General features: G+C 35.4%; 1 long non-coding RNA gene across 2 annotated transcripts in view; it reads left to right on the top strand.

The window, feature by feature from the left end:
• The first annotated feature begins 4493 nt into the window (after nucleotides 1-4493).
• The window catches only part of LOC124104632 (uncharacterized), a 39246-nt gene continuing 24870 nt past the window's right edge, over nucleotides 4494-18869 (top strand). For both annotated transcript variants that reach the window (XR_006855480.2, XR_006855479.2), the window contains exon 1: nucleotides 4494-4657. This is a non-coding gene — a long non-coding RNA (uncharacterized LOC124104632). The remainder of the gene's footprint in view (nucleotides 4658-18869) is intronic.

The following is an 18869-nucleotide window of genomic DNA, read 5'->3' as shown; positions in this document are numbered from 1 at the left end:
GCCCTAACATTTTAGGCAGGTGTGGTATAGACAGTGGAGTATGAGGGGTGTATACTGTATAGCTAGAGCTACAGTGGAAGTGATGGCCCCTGTCAGGTGAGTGGAGTTTCCTCAGGCATTGTTGGTGTTGGCTCTGTTACTTGTAAAGCTCTCTTGCACTGGCTGTACCTGTAGCAGTGAGGGATGTGAAACACTTGTCCTTCAACCAGTTGTACAAGCTTAGGAACTTCACTAAGGCATGTAGTGGTAGGGTTTCTGTGGAATTCACACCAAGTCCTAATAGCGGTGCATGGTTAGTCCAGAGTTGGAACTGTGTAGTTGTGGTGGAAACAGGAAATGTGTTATCTTCTTCTATATTTGTAGCAGTGCCTATTTAGGAGCAGGACCTTGGTTTCTTCTCTTCCCCATTCATGTATGCCTGGTGATGGGGAAATCACAGGGTTTTTCTCCCTCTGACTCTTTTAACTGTAATGCCTACCGGGGAACAATGGGGAGTTGGATGCATCCTGAACTGGGCAAAATTCTTCTTGCCATCTCTTTGGTCATGTGTGTCCAGGAATGGGGTGACAGCTGGGTCTTTTCTACCCTGGACAAGAGTCTGTGGGCGTGAATGAGAGTGGGACATGGCTATAATAGGACAAATTTCTCTTCAGACCTCCTTTGACCATGTGCCCTAGGGACATTGGCAAGGATGTGGAACAACTTGTATATGTTGCTTTTAAGAATGTGAAATAATACAACCATCTTGTAAAACCTATGGAAAATTTTTATATGATTAAATAAATGTACATTTACTATAAACTTCAGCAATTCTATTTTTTCGAATTTATTCAAGAAAGACAAACATGTAACCACACTTAACACTGACCCTTATATTAATAGTAGTATTATTTATATTTTTTATAGCAGACTAACACTGCGGTATAGCAACACCAACGATTTTTGTATATTGATTATTTTTCCCCACAGCTTTGCCAAATTCATTTTCTAAGTATTAATGTTTGTCTTTTTTTTTCTGGTGTAGTTTGGATTTTCAGATGATCATCATTTGTAGATCATGTCATTTGTAAACCGTGTTGACTGAACTTCTCGTTTTCCTATTTTGATGGCCATTATTTCATATTATGCCTTATTGTTCTGGCTAGGAGTTCTAGCACTGTTGAATAAAAGTGGTGAAAGTGATCATCATTGTCATGTTTCAGGTCTTAGAGCAAAAAACTTTCAAGTTTCCCCAATTCAGTATAATGTTAGCTGTTGGCTTATTACAAGTGGCCTTTATATAGAGAGGTATGTTCCCTGTGTCTTTAATTTGTTCAACATTTTTTTATCATGATGAAACAATGCTGAATTTTATCAAATGCATCTTTGCATCTATTGAGATGATAATAATTTTTGTTCTTCATTCTGTTGATGTGGTGTATCATATTTACTGATTTGCATAAATATTGAACCATCTTTGAACCCCGGAATGAGTCTCATTTTATCATGGTGAATAATCTTTGTAATGTGCTGTTGGTTTTTGTTTGCTAGTATTTGAATGAGGAACTTTGCATCTATGTTCATCATATTGACTTCTAGTATTGTGTGTGTCCTTCCTTATCTGTTTTTAGTATCAGGGTATTGTTGGCCTTGTAGAATGTGTTTGGAAGCATTCCTTCATTTTCTATTGTAGAAATAACTTAAGGAGAATGAGTATTCTTTAAATGTTTGGTAGAACTCAGCAGTGAAGACATCTGGTTCTGGGCTTTTTTTTTATGGGATGCTTTTTATTACTGATTCAGTCTTGTTACCATTTGTTTAATTTTCTTTTCATGATTCAGGCTCAGTAAGAGGAATATGTTTAGCAATTGTCCATATCTTCCAGGTAATAAAATCTGTTTGCATATAATTGTTTATAATAATGTCTAACGGGCTGGGGATGTGGCTCAAGCGGTAGCACGCTTGCCTGGCATGTGTGCGGCCCGGGTTCGATCCTCAGCACCACATACAAACAAAGATGTTGTGTCCGCCGAGAACTAAAAAATAAATATATTCTCTCTCTCTCTCTCTCTCTCTTTTAAAAAAAAATAATGTCTAATGATTCTTTGTATTTCTGTGATATCAGTTGAAATGTGTCACTTATTATCTCTGATTTAATTTACTTGAGTCTTCTCTCTCTCTCTCTTAGCATACTTAAGAGGTTGTCTATTTTGTTAGTCTTTTCAAAGAACAAGCTCTTTAAAAAATCTGTTGGATTAAGTTTTTAGTCTCCATTTATTCCTGCTTTGATCTTTAATAATTCTTTTCTTCTACTAATTCTGGGCTTATTTTTCCCCTCATTTTTCTAGTTACTTGAGAGGCATTAATAGGTATTACTGGGCTATTTGTGATGTTTGCACTTTGGGATGTACACACTGGTTGCTATAAATTTCCCTTTTCAGGCTGCTTTTTCTGTGTTTCCTAGGTTTTGATATGTTTTGTTTCCATTTTCTCTTGTTTTAAGAAAGATTTTAATTTCCTTGTCAATATCTAACTTGATCTGTTCATTGTTCAAAAGTAAGTTACATTTTCACCTATTTTATATGTGGTCAGCAAAGATACTTGATAGGATTTCAGTTTTTAAAAAATTTGTTTGAAGTTTGGCATAAAAATTTTTTTGAAGTTTGACCTTTCCAGGTGAGTGTAGCATGAGCTGATGAGAGGAATGTACTCAACAGCCATCAGATGGAGTGTTCTGTAAATGTTGGTTAGGTCCACTTGACCTGGGGTGCAATTTCACTCTTGTTTCTGTTGATTGTATGTCTGGATGATCTGTTGTTGAAAGTGGGTCTTAAAGCCCCCAAGTATTATTGTACTGGAGTCTCTCTTTCCCTTTATGTTTACAAATATTTGCTTTATATTTAGGTACACCAATTTGGGTGGATATATATTTAGAATTAGTATTTTATCTTGCTGAATTGACCCCTTTATCATTGGATAATGACTTTACATCTTATTGCTTTTGATTTAATGTCTGTTTTATCTGATATAAGCACACCACTCTTGCTTTCTTTTGGAATCCATTAGCAGGAACTCTCTTATTCCCTCCTTTCCCTTTTAGTACTTTTGTATCTTTAGAGGTGAAGTGAGTTTCTTGTAAGCAATACAGAATTGGTTCTTGTTTTCTATATCCAATCTTTCATGACATATTCTTTAATTGGAGAAATGAATTCATTTATATTCAAGGTAATTACTGACAGGTAAGGTCTTACTATAGTCTGGGTCACTTTATTGTAGTTCTATTTTTTTTTCTCACTCTTTTATAGTCTTACTTTGTGGTTAGGAGATTGCTCTTACAAAGTGTGTTTTGAATCCTGGATTATTTATTTTGGTTTGTATATTATAGATTTTTGTTGTTAACATGACACAAAAATCTTTTGATTATAATAAGCTGTTCTTTAATGAGAGCAATTTAACATGACCATGAAGATATCCCTCCCCTTCTCTAATATACTAATGTAGTCCATTCCTTCCCACATTTTAAATTTTTTTTTAAATCTTATATTGGTGTTTTCTTGCTGCTAGGGATTGACCCTAAAAGCTCATGCATGCCAGCTACACAATCTATTGCAAAGTTACTCTCCAAGCCTCTCCATTGTACATCTTTCTATAGTGCTTATCTCTTTATATATTGATGTAGTTATTTTTATTTGTTTTGCTATTAGCCTTCATACTAAATATATATTTTAGTCAGTTTTTTTTTTTTTTTTTTTTTTTTTTTTTGGCTGTTGTGACTAGAACACTCACCCAGAACAGTTGTAGGGAAGGGAAGGAAAAATTTATTTGGGGGCTCATTGTTTTAAGAGGTCTCAGTCCATAGACAGCCAGCTCTATTCCTCAGGGCTTTTGGTAAAGAAAAAAACATCATGGTGGAAGAGTGTGGTGGAGGAAAATAGCTCACATGATGATTAGGAAGCAGAGAGAGGGATCCCACTTGCCAGATAACAAAATATATACTCCAAGGCCACACCCCCCAGGGACCCACCTCCTCCTGCCATGTTCTACCTGCCTTCAGTTATCCCTCAGTTAGTCTCATCAGAAGATTCATTCATTGATTGGATTAAAACTCTCATAACTCGATTATTTCTCCTCAAAACCTTCTTTCATTGTCTCACACATGAGCTTTTTGGAGATATCTCACATCCAAACCATAATAATATATAAACAATTTCTTACCATATTTATAATATTAAAGCATTCTGAGTTTGTATAGTTGTTTTTACCATGAATTTTATAATTTCTCATATTTTCTTCTTACACATTAATATTCCTTTCATTCAGCTTAATGAATGTCATTTTATGCATGTATGTATGTATGTATGTATTTGATATGAGATCTTGCCATGTTGCCCAGACTGGTCTTAAACTACTGGGTTCATGTAATCCTCCTGTCTTACCCTCCCAAATAGCTTAGACTATAGGCATGTGTCACTGTGTCTGGCTGAGAACTTCCTTAATTTTTTTTTTGTAAAACAGGTCTGATGGAGCTACATTCTCTCAGCTTTCATTTTTCCTGGATATCTTCATGTATCGTTCATTCCTGGATGATACCCTGGGTACAGTAGTTTATTTAAAGTTTATTTTTTCTTCAGCACTGTGAAAAGCTCAAGTTACTTTCTCCTAGCCTGTAAGGGCTCTGGTGAGTAGTTTGCTGTCAGGAAAATTGGGACATCTTTAGATGATCTTTCTTCTTGCAGTCTTGAGTGTCTTCTCTTTCCTTTCATCTTCGAGAACTTGATTATCAGATATCTTGGGGTAAACATGAGTTAAATATGACTCGTGGCATTTGAGCCTCCTGTATGTGGATCTCTGTATCCTCCTCTAGGTTGGGAAGTTTTCTGCTATTGTTTCTTTGAATAAGCTTTCTATCCCCTTTGGCCTCCTTAAGTCCTCCTTAAACCCAATAACCAAATATTTACTATCTTAACACTGTCCCAAAATTCCTGTAAGATTCCTACTTTCTCTGTTGTTGCTTTTTCTGTCCTGCTATGATTTTCAGATAGTCTATTCTTTTGTAAAAATATTTTTTTAGTTGTCAATGGACCTTTATATTATTTATTTAAATGTGGTGCTGAGAGTATAAGGTCTACCAGGCAAGTAGTTTTTGTCTATTTAGTTCACTGGTGTGTCTGCAGAGCCTAGAACCATGGCTAACACATCAAAGACATAATGAATGACTGATATAAGAATAAATGAATGAATACAACTGTGAGTGAAGCCAATACCTGCTATGTAGGATAGCTTTAAGGTTTAAATATAATAATACATCTACTATCATCATATACTGCAAACACTCAAAAAACACAGACTTTCCCTTGAATTTTGAATCACCATGATACACAAATTTCAGCTACAATTCCAAGGATTTTCTTACTGGAAACAATAATAATTATAATAATAAATCAAGAGAAATGAGTGTGCCAATTCAATGGCATGAACATGGTATGCTTTATTTTTTAGTGGAAGGATTATCAAGATCAACCCACCTTGTGCTTTTTTCTTACCAAAGAATCCATCATCATGGAAGGACTAAGTTATTTCAGTTGCTGTGTGAACTGTGAAAAATGTGTGATAGAGCACTATACTAATACTATTTACTGTTATAAATCAGACTTTGTATGAGTAGAAGTGGGAATATTTATGAGGATGATGGGAGATATTTAGTTCTTAGAGTTATCATGTTAAAATTTCATAAGGACAAAAGTGATCTTCCAAGTCAAATCATACACATTGTTTATTTATGCAAATCTTAATTAATATTTTTTCTGTCCAGACTGTCCACTCCTATCTTACTTTACCTTTGTTTGTTATGAAAATGAATTGGTTAGAGAAGTAGATAAAGCTTTGCAAAATTTTAAGTGTATTACATTATCAAAGAAATCCCATTTCTCATTAATATCAATCTTTTTAATTGGGCATTTATCTTTATGCTCTGGGAGCTTTTGTGAAACAGTGTGGTCATTCAAAAAGTAGTGGATTCAATTATTTTTCTGGAAAATTACTGAAATGTAAGTTCTCAAAATAGAAAGCTAAAATTTAGCCTGAAGAGCTTTGAAAGCAAGACAAACATAGAATTTCAGTGCACCAAGTATGTAGTATTAAAACACTTATAAGGTTGTTTCTTGTGGGAAGGTCAGAGTAATTAGTTTGCTGAATCATAAAAAAAAATAGGATAGAATTCTAACACATCAGCTATTTCTCATGAGAAATTAGACCAAGGTTCCTCATTTTGCACATTTACACTATGTTGAGATCATGCCTGTATAGTGATGTACAGTGAAATAGATATAACATTGTTTTTATTTATTTTTATTGGTTCAAATAGTTATATAGAACATTAGGATTCATTTTGACATAATTATAAATGCATGGAATATAATTTGCTCCGATTCATTCCTGCTCCTTTCTCCTTCTTTTCCACTTCCTATACTATACTGATCTATTTATTTATACTTTTTTATATTAGTGTCTCGTAGATATACATAGTGGTGAAATTCACTGTCGTATATTCATATATGTACATTGGAAAGTTAGATCAGATTTATTCCACTGTTTTTTGTTATGCCATCTCTCCTCCCTCCCCATCAATCCCCTTATACTCCCCTGATCTTTATTTAATTTTGATGGAATTCCCCCAGCTCATTTGTTCTCCCTCTCCCTTTTTCCCTCCCTCTATCCTGTATTTCCCTTATTTTAGATTAGTTCCTGCATCTCAGAGAAAACCTTGGACTTTCTGGGTCTGGCTTATTTCAGACATTATAGTCTCGAGTTCTATCTATTTTCCAGCAAATGACATCATTTCATTCTTTTTCATGATCGATTGTGTTTATATACCACATTTTCTTCATTTTCTTTATCCATTCGTCTGTTGAAGGGCACTTAGGTTGGTTCCATCACAAGGGTATTGTGACTTGTGCCACTACAAACTTTGATGTAGCTGTATCCCGATAATATGCTGATTTTAGATCTTTTGGAAATATACTGAGGAGTGAGATAACAGGATCATATGGTGGTTCCATTCCTGATTTTTTGAGGGATCCCTATACTGCTTTCCAGGGTAGTTGTACTCACTTGCAGTCCCACAAACAAGGTATGATTGAACCTTTTCCCCACATTGTTGCCAACACTTATTATTTGAATTCTTGATTATTGCCATTCTGACTGGAGTGGGATGAAATCTCAAGGGGGTTTTAAATTGCATTTCCTTGATTTCTAGAGATGTTGAACATTTTTTCATATGTTTGTTAGCAATTTGTATTTCTTTTTTTGGGAAAAGTATCTGGTTAGTTCTTTTGCCCATTTATTAATTAGATTATTTGCTTTTCTGGTTTTCAGTTTTTTGAGTTCTTTTTATATTCTGAATATCAATGCCTTATCTGAGGAGCAGGTGGCAAAAATCTTGTCCCATTCTGTAGGCGCTCTCTTCATACTCTTAACTGTTTGTTTTCTTTGCTGTGTAGATGCTTTTAGTTTGATGATGACCACCTGTGATTTTTAGATTTATTTCTTGTGCTTTAGGGGTCTTGTTAAGGAAGTTGGTTCCTGTACCAATATAGCCAATTTTTTTTTTTCTAGTACGTAAAGAATTTCTGGTTTTATTCCTAGGTCTTTATTATATTTTGAGTTGATTTTTATGCAGGGTGAGAGACAGGGGTCAAATTTCATTCTTCTAGATATGGATTCCCAGTGTTCCCAGTACCATTTGTTAAAGAGGCTATCTTTTCTCCAATATATGTTTTAGCACCTTTGTCTGGTATCAGATAACTGAATTTATGTGGATTTGTGCCTGTGTCTTCTATTGTGTTCCTTAGTCTTCATGTCTGGTTTGGTGCCAGTGCCATACTGTTTTTGTTACTATAGCTCCACAGTATGATTTGAAGTCAGGTATTTTGATGCCTCCAGCATTGTTCTTCCTGTTAAAGACTGTTTTGGCTATTCTGGCCTCTTATTTTTTTAAATAAATTTTAGTGTTGCTTTTTCTAGTTCTGTAAAGAATTTGGCTTGACTATCTCCCTTGCTGAAATATGGTAGAATCACATGATCAAAATCACATGTGAATGGCTGACCCTGGATGCTGCCCATCAGTCAGGAGAGGCCCCTTCAGGTGGGCACTTTCACCCTTAGAGGAGGGCCTTCAGTTTCTCATAATGTTCTACCTCTTCCCCAGACACCATCATTATGAAAGCCATGTGCTCACTGGGTTTGTTCATGAATGAGCCAGACTGAACCATGTTGATGGGTACTCAATCTTGACAGTAGACATGATTTAGATGAGTAGAGAGGGCTGCAGAATAGACGAACATGTAAAAATTACACAAAGGCACAGAGGTGGGCTCAGCGGCATATGAGCTACGGGGAATGGGGAAGGAGTAAGAATAAGTGTATGAAAAGTAAGCTTATGACTGGTGGGGCATATTTCATTCAGAATTTAATTCTAGGTAGTAAATTCAGAATTTAATCCTAGGTAGTCTAGGTAGTCCCTTAGGATAGACTAGGAAAACTAAAAAGTAGAATATATAGAAAGACCAATATAGTACAATTATCATGTTCCAGGCTAGAAACAAACAATGAGAATATGACTTGAGGAAAAAAAAATAAAAATTTAAAAGTCATTATTTATTATTATTCAGTAATATACCAAGAGTTAGTAGCTCACATATCACCAACTCATAATCAATATGTATTATGCCCCTTATTGTATTGTAAGATCAGAATTTTCCAGTAGGAGAGTTGTCATTGTGATTGAGGAACTAAAATCCAATGTGCTAAATGGTATTCTGTTGGGGAAGTGGCCAGTGTGTGGAGGGTTTATTATTATTATATATATAATGCAGACCACAGAGAGGACAGTTTATGTGGAACTTTGGAAAAGGAGGGAAGCAAAGCAGACATGTTTTTCTTGCTCTTCCAACTCACTTCTTTGCCCCCCTGGGCCACAGCTGCCCCAGGCCTCCTTAGCTTTCAGACTTCTCATCCTGGTAAGACAGAATCATCCTGAAGGACTGTAGGTCACTCACTTGGAATCAAAACTTTACTACATTGGCAGCTGGGAGTTTGAATGGACTAGAGTTGGCAACAAAACCATAGATATAATAAGGAAATAAAATTTCTGAAATGTATGACTCATATTAGTTTTATATAATTGAATGCCAAATATGAGTCTTAGGACATTTCTCAGAGGACATTTGTCAGGTCACTGATAGATTCAGTGTTTGGATGAGAAAATGTGCAAATCTCTGGGGTTTCTTTGTCCTGTCCTCTGGGCAACTGCATCTAATGGAAGCTTCTGGTTTGTTATTTGGAAGTTTGTTCATACATTCAAGAAACTCTGAGAGCTATCCCAAGCCCTTCAGGTACAAAATAAAGGTTCAGTGGGAGAAATAGGCAACAGGTACGTGGGACAGGAGAGGGGTGTCTGTGCACATGTGTGGAGGCAGGGAAGGTAGTAATGTTTCCTACAAAAATATAAACTTAAATGAAATACTTCTGGGCATAAATTAAGGGAAGATCAGTGGGAGATAGTTAGGCAAAGAAAAAGGGATAAAGGCAAAGGAATTCTAGGCTCAGCACAGAGCTTGAAGCCAAATTGTACTTGGAAATTTTAGAGAGATGTCGACAATATCATCAGTACATAGGAAAGGCCCTTTGCTCCCTGAAAGCTTTCTTTATCTCTCACTCAAAAATAAGTGACTTATGGCCCCAAATAAAAGCTGACTATTTTAGACACTATCTGAAGGAGAAGGGCTCCTAGAAACACTTGGTGTGACAGGTAATAGGACTGTGCCCTCCCGAACAGTGGATGCATTGATGACTTTGCAGTTTTGCTAGGTTCACTGCTAATGAAGGAAGCCTCTTGAAGGAGGAGGAAGGACTTGGCATTCTCTGTGGATTCCTTAAGCCAGCCTGGCTTTCTCTGTTTTAAAGGTGATATTGTTTACTGGGTGAGGAGGTGTGAGGTCCCTCACCAGTGGTTCAGAGAGGAGACAGGAGCACTGAAACGGGGTTAGGTGTCCAGTGGGAAATCCATGTGACTCTATTGTCCAAACAAAATGTCACTAAGCATCAGAGTCCAGAAATATCAGTCTTCCATAAGAAGAACATCTATTCCAGGACCTTGCACCCTTTCCCTGACTTAGTGTCAGATTTTTATGTGGTCTTTCTAAATAATAATTATGTATAAGAAAAGCCAGAGTCTCACACCAGCATGAGGAATCATTAAAAAAAAAAAGAATCAATAAAGAAAAACCTAATGTTTTCAGTATGAGGAAACAGAAAGTCTGCTTAGTGAATAACTTAACTAATTAGCTGATAGATAATTGCTACCATTCTGCTACAGTTTCATTAGGTTTTCTCTGTTCAGCAGTGAAAGACCCAAGAAATCCTTGATGGCAACTAGAAATATGATATTAAATTAAAAGCCATCTTCAGAGTGTTGTGTGACATTTTCCTTTGAGATGCCATTTGGCGATCCCAAGCTCTGCTCCCTGCAGACTGTCCTTCATTCTGTACCTCGCATGTCAAGCTTCCTATGGTATTTGTGAAGTGTCTCCAAGCACATAATGTTCTTTAAACCATGCAGTTATTTTCACTTTTTTCTGTTTTCTAACTTGCCATTCCATGTTTAACCAAATAATTTCTTCATAAGACAACAAACAGAAACTTATTCAAATCTCTATTTAAAAATTCCATAAATTCCTTAACATAGTTTTCTATAAAAGGGGGGGGGCTAATATTTAATGCATGCTTATTAGGAGCAGGGGGAACTACATGTATATTTCTAATAAATTCTCAGAAAAACTCATGAGGTAGATATACTCAATTTATGAAAGGGGATATTTCATAAATGAAAACTGAAAGAGGTAAAATAATTGTTCAAGGTCATAGAGTTCCTGCTGAGCAAGGATCTGAGCCTGGATCTGCACAGTGACACAGTTCTTCCTCGTTCTCTTACACTTGCTATTTGTAAATAGGAGGGAATTCCAAAATGGTAGGTTGCCATAGACCCTCTAACTACAGAGCAAGGTATTTTTATATTTGTGTTTTAATAGTCAACTTGGTAACTAGAATTTCAAAGTGACTTAAACAAATAACACCACAAAATAAAGAAGCCACAAAACTCAGCCTAACAGAAGTTTTCATTTTGTCTGACAAAGTATGACATCTGAGATGTTAAGGGGAGATGGCTTTAAAATACCAACCCAAAGCAATGGGGCTTTAATTTCAGAAATAAAAAATAAAATGATTAAAACAAATAAATGATGATATTCACTCCCACACAATACTTAAAGAAGGGGAAATGTTATTTGAATCAATTAGTTTTCTCCACGAGGATTCATATATAATTATTTGCATTTTGAAAACAGTTTTAGTAACTCATACCATGTTTAATAATAAGAATTGCAAATGCTAAAAATCCCCAAAGTAATTATAGACATGTAAGAAAACTACATAAGCACTCTTGTGGGATGTGCTTCCTCTATCATGGATGATTAAATATTATACTAACCAGCACTTAAAAATATGTTAAATACCCTGAGTTATTTATTATGCAATGTACACATGGATAAAAATATCATAATGTATCCCATAAATACATACAATTTTTGTATGTCAGAAAAACTTAAAAATCATGCAACATTTTCCCATCACAAAAAGCATTTACTGAGTATTTAAGAGAGATGCATTTCATAGCAAGACTACTGTGAAGTCAGTGAGAGGGAGGAGGTACAGAAAAGCAAAGAAGAGGTCAAAATCAGTAACAGAATCTTAGCTCAGGAGCCAGGAACTCCACATAGGGGAAAAACAAAACAAAAGGAAACAAAACAAGCTGTTGACTTTACCTACAAAGGAATATTTAGTGCAAAATAAGCAAGTTCCCTGGGAAAGCTTGAGGTAAGATTGCATTTAAACTACAAATATCAAGACAGGATCTCTTGAAATCTAAGTGCTATGTTTTATCATGAGTTCTTTTATTCCCAGGAGAGTCCTCTTTCCTCCTCTCCCTCTCCCCTCCTTTTCTTCCTTCTTAAGACATTGAGTGAAGATGGACTCATTATACACACACAGATCCTCGAGGTCTTGCTTGAAAAGATCTGGAGTTCTTATTTCTAGCTCAAATATGGGCTAACATGTTCATTAGGCCAGAAAACGTCAGATTTTGTGTCCTTTTCTGGTCACTTGTTCATTTTTCTGTGAATTCCTTAGCTTTTGCAAAGGCTGCTATAATCAAGGAGTAAGAGAGAGCACCATTGATTCAGTTAAAGTAAGTTCCTTGACAAAAATCTAGGTGTTTTATGCTTTTCATGTTTTAAAAAAATATAGAAACTATCACTCTTATTATTTCCTATTTGTAGAAGATTCAAACGTTAGAAAAGCTAGAGAAGGCAAATATCCATGATCCTACCAAAGATAGTCTGTCCCTATTAATACACTGAAATATTTATGTATTTTTTCATTTATTTTATCTATTATTTATATATAGATAGATACATGTAAATGTAAACATTTATTATATCTATTTCCACTGTCAACACTACTTTGTGCTAACTACTATTTTGGAATATAGAGGCTGGGGATGTGGCTCAGTGGTACAGTGCTTGCCTGGCATGCATGAGATCCTGGGTTCCATCCCCAGCACTACAAGAAAGAAAGGAAGGAAGGAAGGAAGGAGAAAAGAATTAGTATACTTTAATATAATAATGAACAAAATAGATATAATCCATGCTCTCAGTTCCTAGTATGTATTTTGGGTGAGGACACATGCAGATAGATATCGACCAAACATTCACACACGTAGCTAACTTGCACTGTGATTTAGTACTGTGAAGAATTTATGACATGAGATATTATAAGAGAGAACTGTATCTTATCAAATCACTAGGAATCAGATAGTTCCTCACTAAAGGGAATTTGTGATGAGATCTTGAATTTGAGTAGAAATAAGGAAATGAAGAGAAAAGTGTGGAGTTAAAAAGAGGAGACAGGAGAGTAAATTCCAGGCAGAGGAAGTGACCGATGCAGACTCTGAATTGGGAAATGAAGACGGTGCGTTTGGCGAACAAGCAAGCGTCTGAGATGCAGCAGCCCCCACCATGATGTCAAACAGGTACCAGGTGCCAGACCATAGTTTTTCTTTTAGATTGTATTATTGATTTTGGTTTTCATCATTAAGACAATAGGAAGCCATCGTATTATTTTAAGCAAGGTACTTATGTGATGAGATTGGCTTTTTAAAAAGCCACACTTGGATGCAAAATTGCCTAGGAGATTGGAGGGGAGGCCAATGGATTCAGTGGAAAGGTTCTGTGGTTTTGCTAGTACTTGAGAGCTAGAGCAATGGCATAGACCTGGGTGGTAGTGGAGAAATCAAAAGGTGGGCAGGCTTAAGAGATACCTAGAAGCTTAAGTAGACAATGCTTTCAATTGACTGACTGTGGGAAGTGAGGGAAGCATCCTAAGTGACCCTAAAGTTCTTGGCCTGTTTAACGCAACGGAAGGTAATTGCTGCTATAGGAGAGGTTTAAAGTTGTAAGGTTTGAAGAGAAGCTCAAACTGCATTCAGTTTGGGGCATGCTTAATTTAATCCTTCAGACTTTTATGGTTGAAATATAGGTAAGCAGTTGAGTGTGGTGAATACATTTTGGCATCCTGGGGGCTAGTGGAATTGAAGCTATAGGTTGAATAAAAGTATACTGCTGGGATCTCTTTGTTTCTCTTTCTTTTGTCAATTCCTCATGAAAGTGATGGTACCTAAAAAGAATGTCTAATAAGCTTATGATCTGATGCAATTTAATTTTTCCATAGCTGTTTCAAGAGAGATTGCTGTTCCTCAAGTAAGGAAGGCTGCATATAGGAATAGGGTAATCAAAACTGTTTTAAATATTTTAAAATATTTTTGTCTCATGCTTATATTAAAGTTTGATCACCTTATCTATGGTGTAGAGAAAATAGCACACATCAATTAGGATTAGGTTTCATTCATAAAACAGTGACCTGAACACACAAGGGATTGTTTTTCTTCATGTGGATAGAATCTAACGATTGCCATCTGGGGTCAGTCAGTATGTTGGCTCCACAGTTATCAGGATTCTAGGTTTAAAACATGGTTTAGGATATTAAGGTCATTTCATGATCCACAATGGCTGCTATAGTTTCAGCTGTCACATGTATGTTCCTGGAAGCAAATATAAAATAGAAGAAGGGTACTATCCACCCAAAACTACAAGAGAAGCTGAAACTATCCTTCAAGAAGACACTTTGCCACCAGAAATATCTACTTTCCTTTTCTGTCAGTGAGAAAAAAGAGTGTGTATGTGTATGTGTGTGTGTATACATATATGTATGTGAATATGTACACACACACACACGCAACTTGATCTCTCTGAACATGTGGAGACTAGGTTTAATTTCGGGATATGTTGTTAATAATCTTTGTTACCTTTACAAACCACTCTATGAAGAATAAATGGTATACTATGTGAAAAGGGCGTTTTATAAATATTAGTATAGTGTTACCTATCATCATTTACAGTATAATTGGCACTATAGACACTTGAAAAATAGTTCAATCTTTGTTATAAGAATTGAAAGCCTACCTGGATTTTAAAATTATGATTCCATAAATATAAGTTATTCTCTTAAATGGATGAGCATTGCTTTTCCATAGCTATACTAAAATACAATTTTGTGTCTTCCTTTCTTTGCATTCTAAGCATTGTCTCATATATCTATGTAATATTAATAGCCATCAATTTAATGGCTGCATAATGCAACAAGATTATTTTGTAAATATGCTATTTTAGTAATTTATCTGAGGGAAGCAGAGGCCCCATTTTCATTTTTCTTTGATTCATGCTTTATTGTGTTATTTTACTATTCCAAAAAAGTATTAATTTTGTATTATTCCTGATTTTAAAGAGAGCTGTTGGTTTATTCCTTATTTTCTTTAAGCTTTTATCTCAAATACTTGTTAAATTTCAATTTGTGGCATCTACTACTATGATTATTTAAATTTTATATGTCAGCATAATACATTTTGTTAATGGATTTTTTTATTAGATTTTTGTATTTCTGGTAGGACTTTATTCTGTTTTGTAGATAATTTTCTTACTGTATTATCAAATACAGTATGAAATAAGTTTATGTACAATTTAAATTTTATTTAAAGTTGATGTTAGTCTGTTGACTTATGGCATGATAATAGTAACATATGTTATTCACCATGTGCTATTTACTTTTTACTTTTTTTCCCTAACTTCAACATTGGGAACAGAATATCCTGAGATTAAACCTGGTCTCTACATGTTCAGAGAGGTCAAGTTGCATATATTCAACATTATGGAACTACAGAATATAGAAATGAACTGTTTCTTAAACACTTGAATGAACTCATCCCACAAAACCAGATTCCTCCAGAACTTTTTTGGGGGAGAAGATTCTTTTAAAATGCTTCAAGGTCACAGGTAGTAGTAGCCTCTCCCATTTATTGCTGCTTCCTCATGGTTCTATGTTGAGATGCTGACACTGGCTAAGATGCCCAAGGCTGCTGGCTTTCTTGCAGGACACACTGAGCTTACTTCCCTTGCAAGGAGCCACAGCTGGGGGTCCTGCAGCTGAGCAGTGGAATGTGAGAGGAAATGATAGGCACCATTTCTGTGGCTGCTTTGCACTGATCCCTGTGACTTCCACAGTCATCTCTCTTGTCTGCCTGGCTGCAGATGGATGGATGCCCAAGTCACTGCCCAGAGAAAAGCTGCTCAGGAGTCAACCAGCCCACAAGGGGCTTGCTGTACATAAAAATAAACTTTTATTTAAAATTTTCACATTACTTGTTACAGCAGGAAATATTATTTACTCTAATATATTTGGTTAAAAAAATGTTTCCAAGAAAAGTAGACATTTTATCAAATTTATTAACAGGTTGTAAGTTTCTTAAAATTTGAAGTCTTTGTATTGTTTTAGTTTTCTTTCTGTAAAAAACAAAAACAAAACACAAGACAATGCCTTTCCCATTCCTAACTTATTTTTTGCCAATATTTTTCTTTTCACTCTGCTACAGGGAAGTTAGTTTTGGTATTTTCATTATTACCTTTTAGCATGGCTATAGCACGGCATGTGTGTTTCCTACCCCTTTCTTCTCTCCTCCCTCCTATTTAATGACATTTCCCTTGTGGCAGAATATTTGGTCAATATTTTTAAATTTTCTATATAGTGTTGAGAAATAAGTTCTTTATAATATTTGCCAATTTCAATAGGAGCTTATCAAGTTGTTGCTGTTTTAGTGTATTATTCAAGTGTTATATATTTTTCCATTCTATTTCATTGTGAATATCTTAAAATTTCAATCAGTACTTGCTGGATTTACTAAGTTTATTCTTGTGTCATGGTACCTATATTTAGGGAACATAGGGAGTTTTTGTTTTCACTTAACAAAAATAATTCTAAAAAAAAAAAGTTAAAAATATATTTCTGCCAGGCACAGTGGGGCACACCTATAATCCCAGAGGCTCAGGAGGCTGAGGTGGGAGGATCATGAGTTGAAAGCTAGCCTCAGCAACTTATTGAGACCTTAAGCAACTTGTTACATACCTGTCTCAAAGTAGAAGGTAAAAAGGGCTGGTGATGTAGCTTAGCAGTTGAATGTCCTTGGGTTCAATCCCCATTAACCTCACCCCAAGAAAAAAAAAATGTGTGTGTGTGTGTGTGTGTGTGTGTGTGTGTAGATTAGTTTTATGAAGAAAAGGGTTACAAAATGAAGTTAAGCAAAAGGAGAGAGGTTTAATTATTTTTGTTATTCCAAAAATTTTATTCTTCCTTGAATGCACAAAAAATTCTTTAACTTCTTTAATGACATTTGATTCAAAACTAAGTATAAAAGCAATGTAAGTTAATAACATTGATCACCACTGTGCTAACTCTAAAACCAGAGAACTGAGTAATAGCACAGATCTGATTTTGTTCCCAGACTTTCCTATAGTGCAAAGATGGGGGTCCATCAGGGAGGAACAAAGGAATCAATGTGAAGAAACTGTGAACTCTAATATTTTAGTGACATCTGAAATTTTTTCCAAAATAATAAAACCATGGCTAAGAAATCCATTAACTTTTATGTAATTTAAAGTCAGTGAATGTTTGAGAGCAAAATAATTTGGAAATATAACAGAGCATTTTTAGATTAACCTTTTTTTTCCCAAGAGCATTAATCTTAAAATTAAAATACTGGTAGAGTTTGTCCTTTAATAGGGCAATCGAGTCTAATAAACATGTTGTGAATCAGATAGAAAGGTATGGATGGAAAGAATATTTTGTGTTCTTTCTAAAACATGTTTATGTTCTAAATTTTTTTTTAAAATTTCTTAACCTTCAGTCTCCATTCCCATTGTATACCCCAACCCCTGTCATCCCAAGGTATTGATTTTATATCTGCTATTTTAAAACAGGTAGTTTTGAGTACATGTTTTTGATTCTTTTGATTAAATAATATGCTCTGGATTATGTCATTCCATGCTTTTGAAAACCATCAGTGGGTAGCTCCACCCCTGCTGCCAACACCTTCAGGCTGTCTGTTCCTTTAATGCTCCACAGTGAGGTGTGCTTGGTATCCACCTGTCATCTTGGTCCTCCCCAGTGATGGCCGCTGTTTCCGCACCTCTGGAAGCACTGCTCTTCCATTCTCCATTGGGAACTGTGCAAGGACTTTGTTGACATATAAAGCCTGGATCTGCTGAGTTAGTTAACTCCAAAGAAGTGCTACCATCTTGCTTTCCTGAGTGGCTGCGCCAGTTGACATACCCACAGACATTTTTTGGAGGTGGATTTTTAAAAATAAAATTAAAATATTTAAAAACAATGCTTAAGCATTTGTTTATATTTTGTACGTTTTTCTGCCAATTTTGCCATTTTAATTTTTCTAGGAACTTATTCATGTAATCTATTTTTAGAGTATATTTTATTTGTTCATAATTTCCTCTTTTTTTTTTTTTTTGCACCAGGAATTGAACCCAGAGGCACTTAAACACTGAGCCACATTATCAGTCCTTTTAAAATTTTTATTTAGAGACAGGGTCTCACTGGGTTACTTAGGGCCTCGCTAAGTCGCTGAGGCCAGCTTTGAACGTGCAGCCTCCTGAGTCCCTGGGCATGTGCTACTGTGCCAGGCCATCATTTCCTTTTAGTATTATATTTATCTTTAGTCCATCATTAGGTCCCCCTTTCTATCTGCATTTCATGTTGTAATGAAATGACTACATCATTATAGCATACTGATATTAGTATATTGGATAAATATTGAGGAGTGGCATTACTGTGCTTCCATCCTAGTCTTTTGAAGACTCTCCATACTGCTTTATAAAGTGGTTGTACCAATCTGCAGTCCCAGCAATAATGTATAAGGATACCTTCCCCCAGTCTTTGCCAACATTCATTATTATTTGTATTCTCAATAATCACTATTCTGACTGGAGTAAGATATAATCACAATCTAGTTTTGATTTGAATTTCTCTGATAGTTAGGGATGTTGAACATTTTTAAATATATTTGTTGACCATTTGTATTTCTTCTTTTGTAAACCTGTTTATTTATTTTGCCCATTTATTAATTGTTTGTTGGTTGGTTGGTGTTAAGTTTTTTGAGTTATTTACATATTCTGGTCACTATATTCCTGTTTGAGAAGCAAGAGGCAAAGATCTTTTCCCATTCTGTAGGCTCTCTTCATGGTCTTTGTGCAGAAGCATCTTAATTTTTTGTTTTCCCACTTATTGATTCTTGGTTCTATTTCTTTTGTTTTAAGAGGTTGGATAAGAAAGTTGACACCTCTACCAATATATTGCAGTGATCAGTGTCGTTTTCTAGC

The sequence above is a fragment of the Marmota monax genome, unplaced genomic scaffold, assembly GCF_021218885.2.
Source record: "Marmota monax isolate L192 unplaced genomic scaffold, Marmota_monax_Labrador192_F-V1.1 WCK01_AAM20220418_F8-fsc00001, whole genome shotgun sequence".
Lineage (NCBI taxonomy): Eukaryota > Metazoa > Chordata > Mammalia > Rodentia > Sciuridae > Marmota > Marmota monax.
Note: the sequence above shows the minus strand (reverse complement) of the source record. Positions and strands in the feature narration are given on the sequence as shown.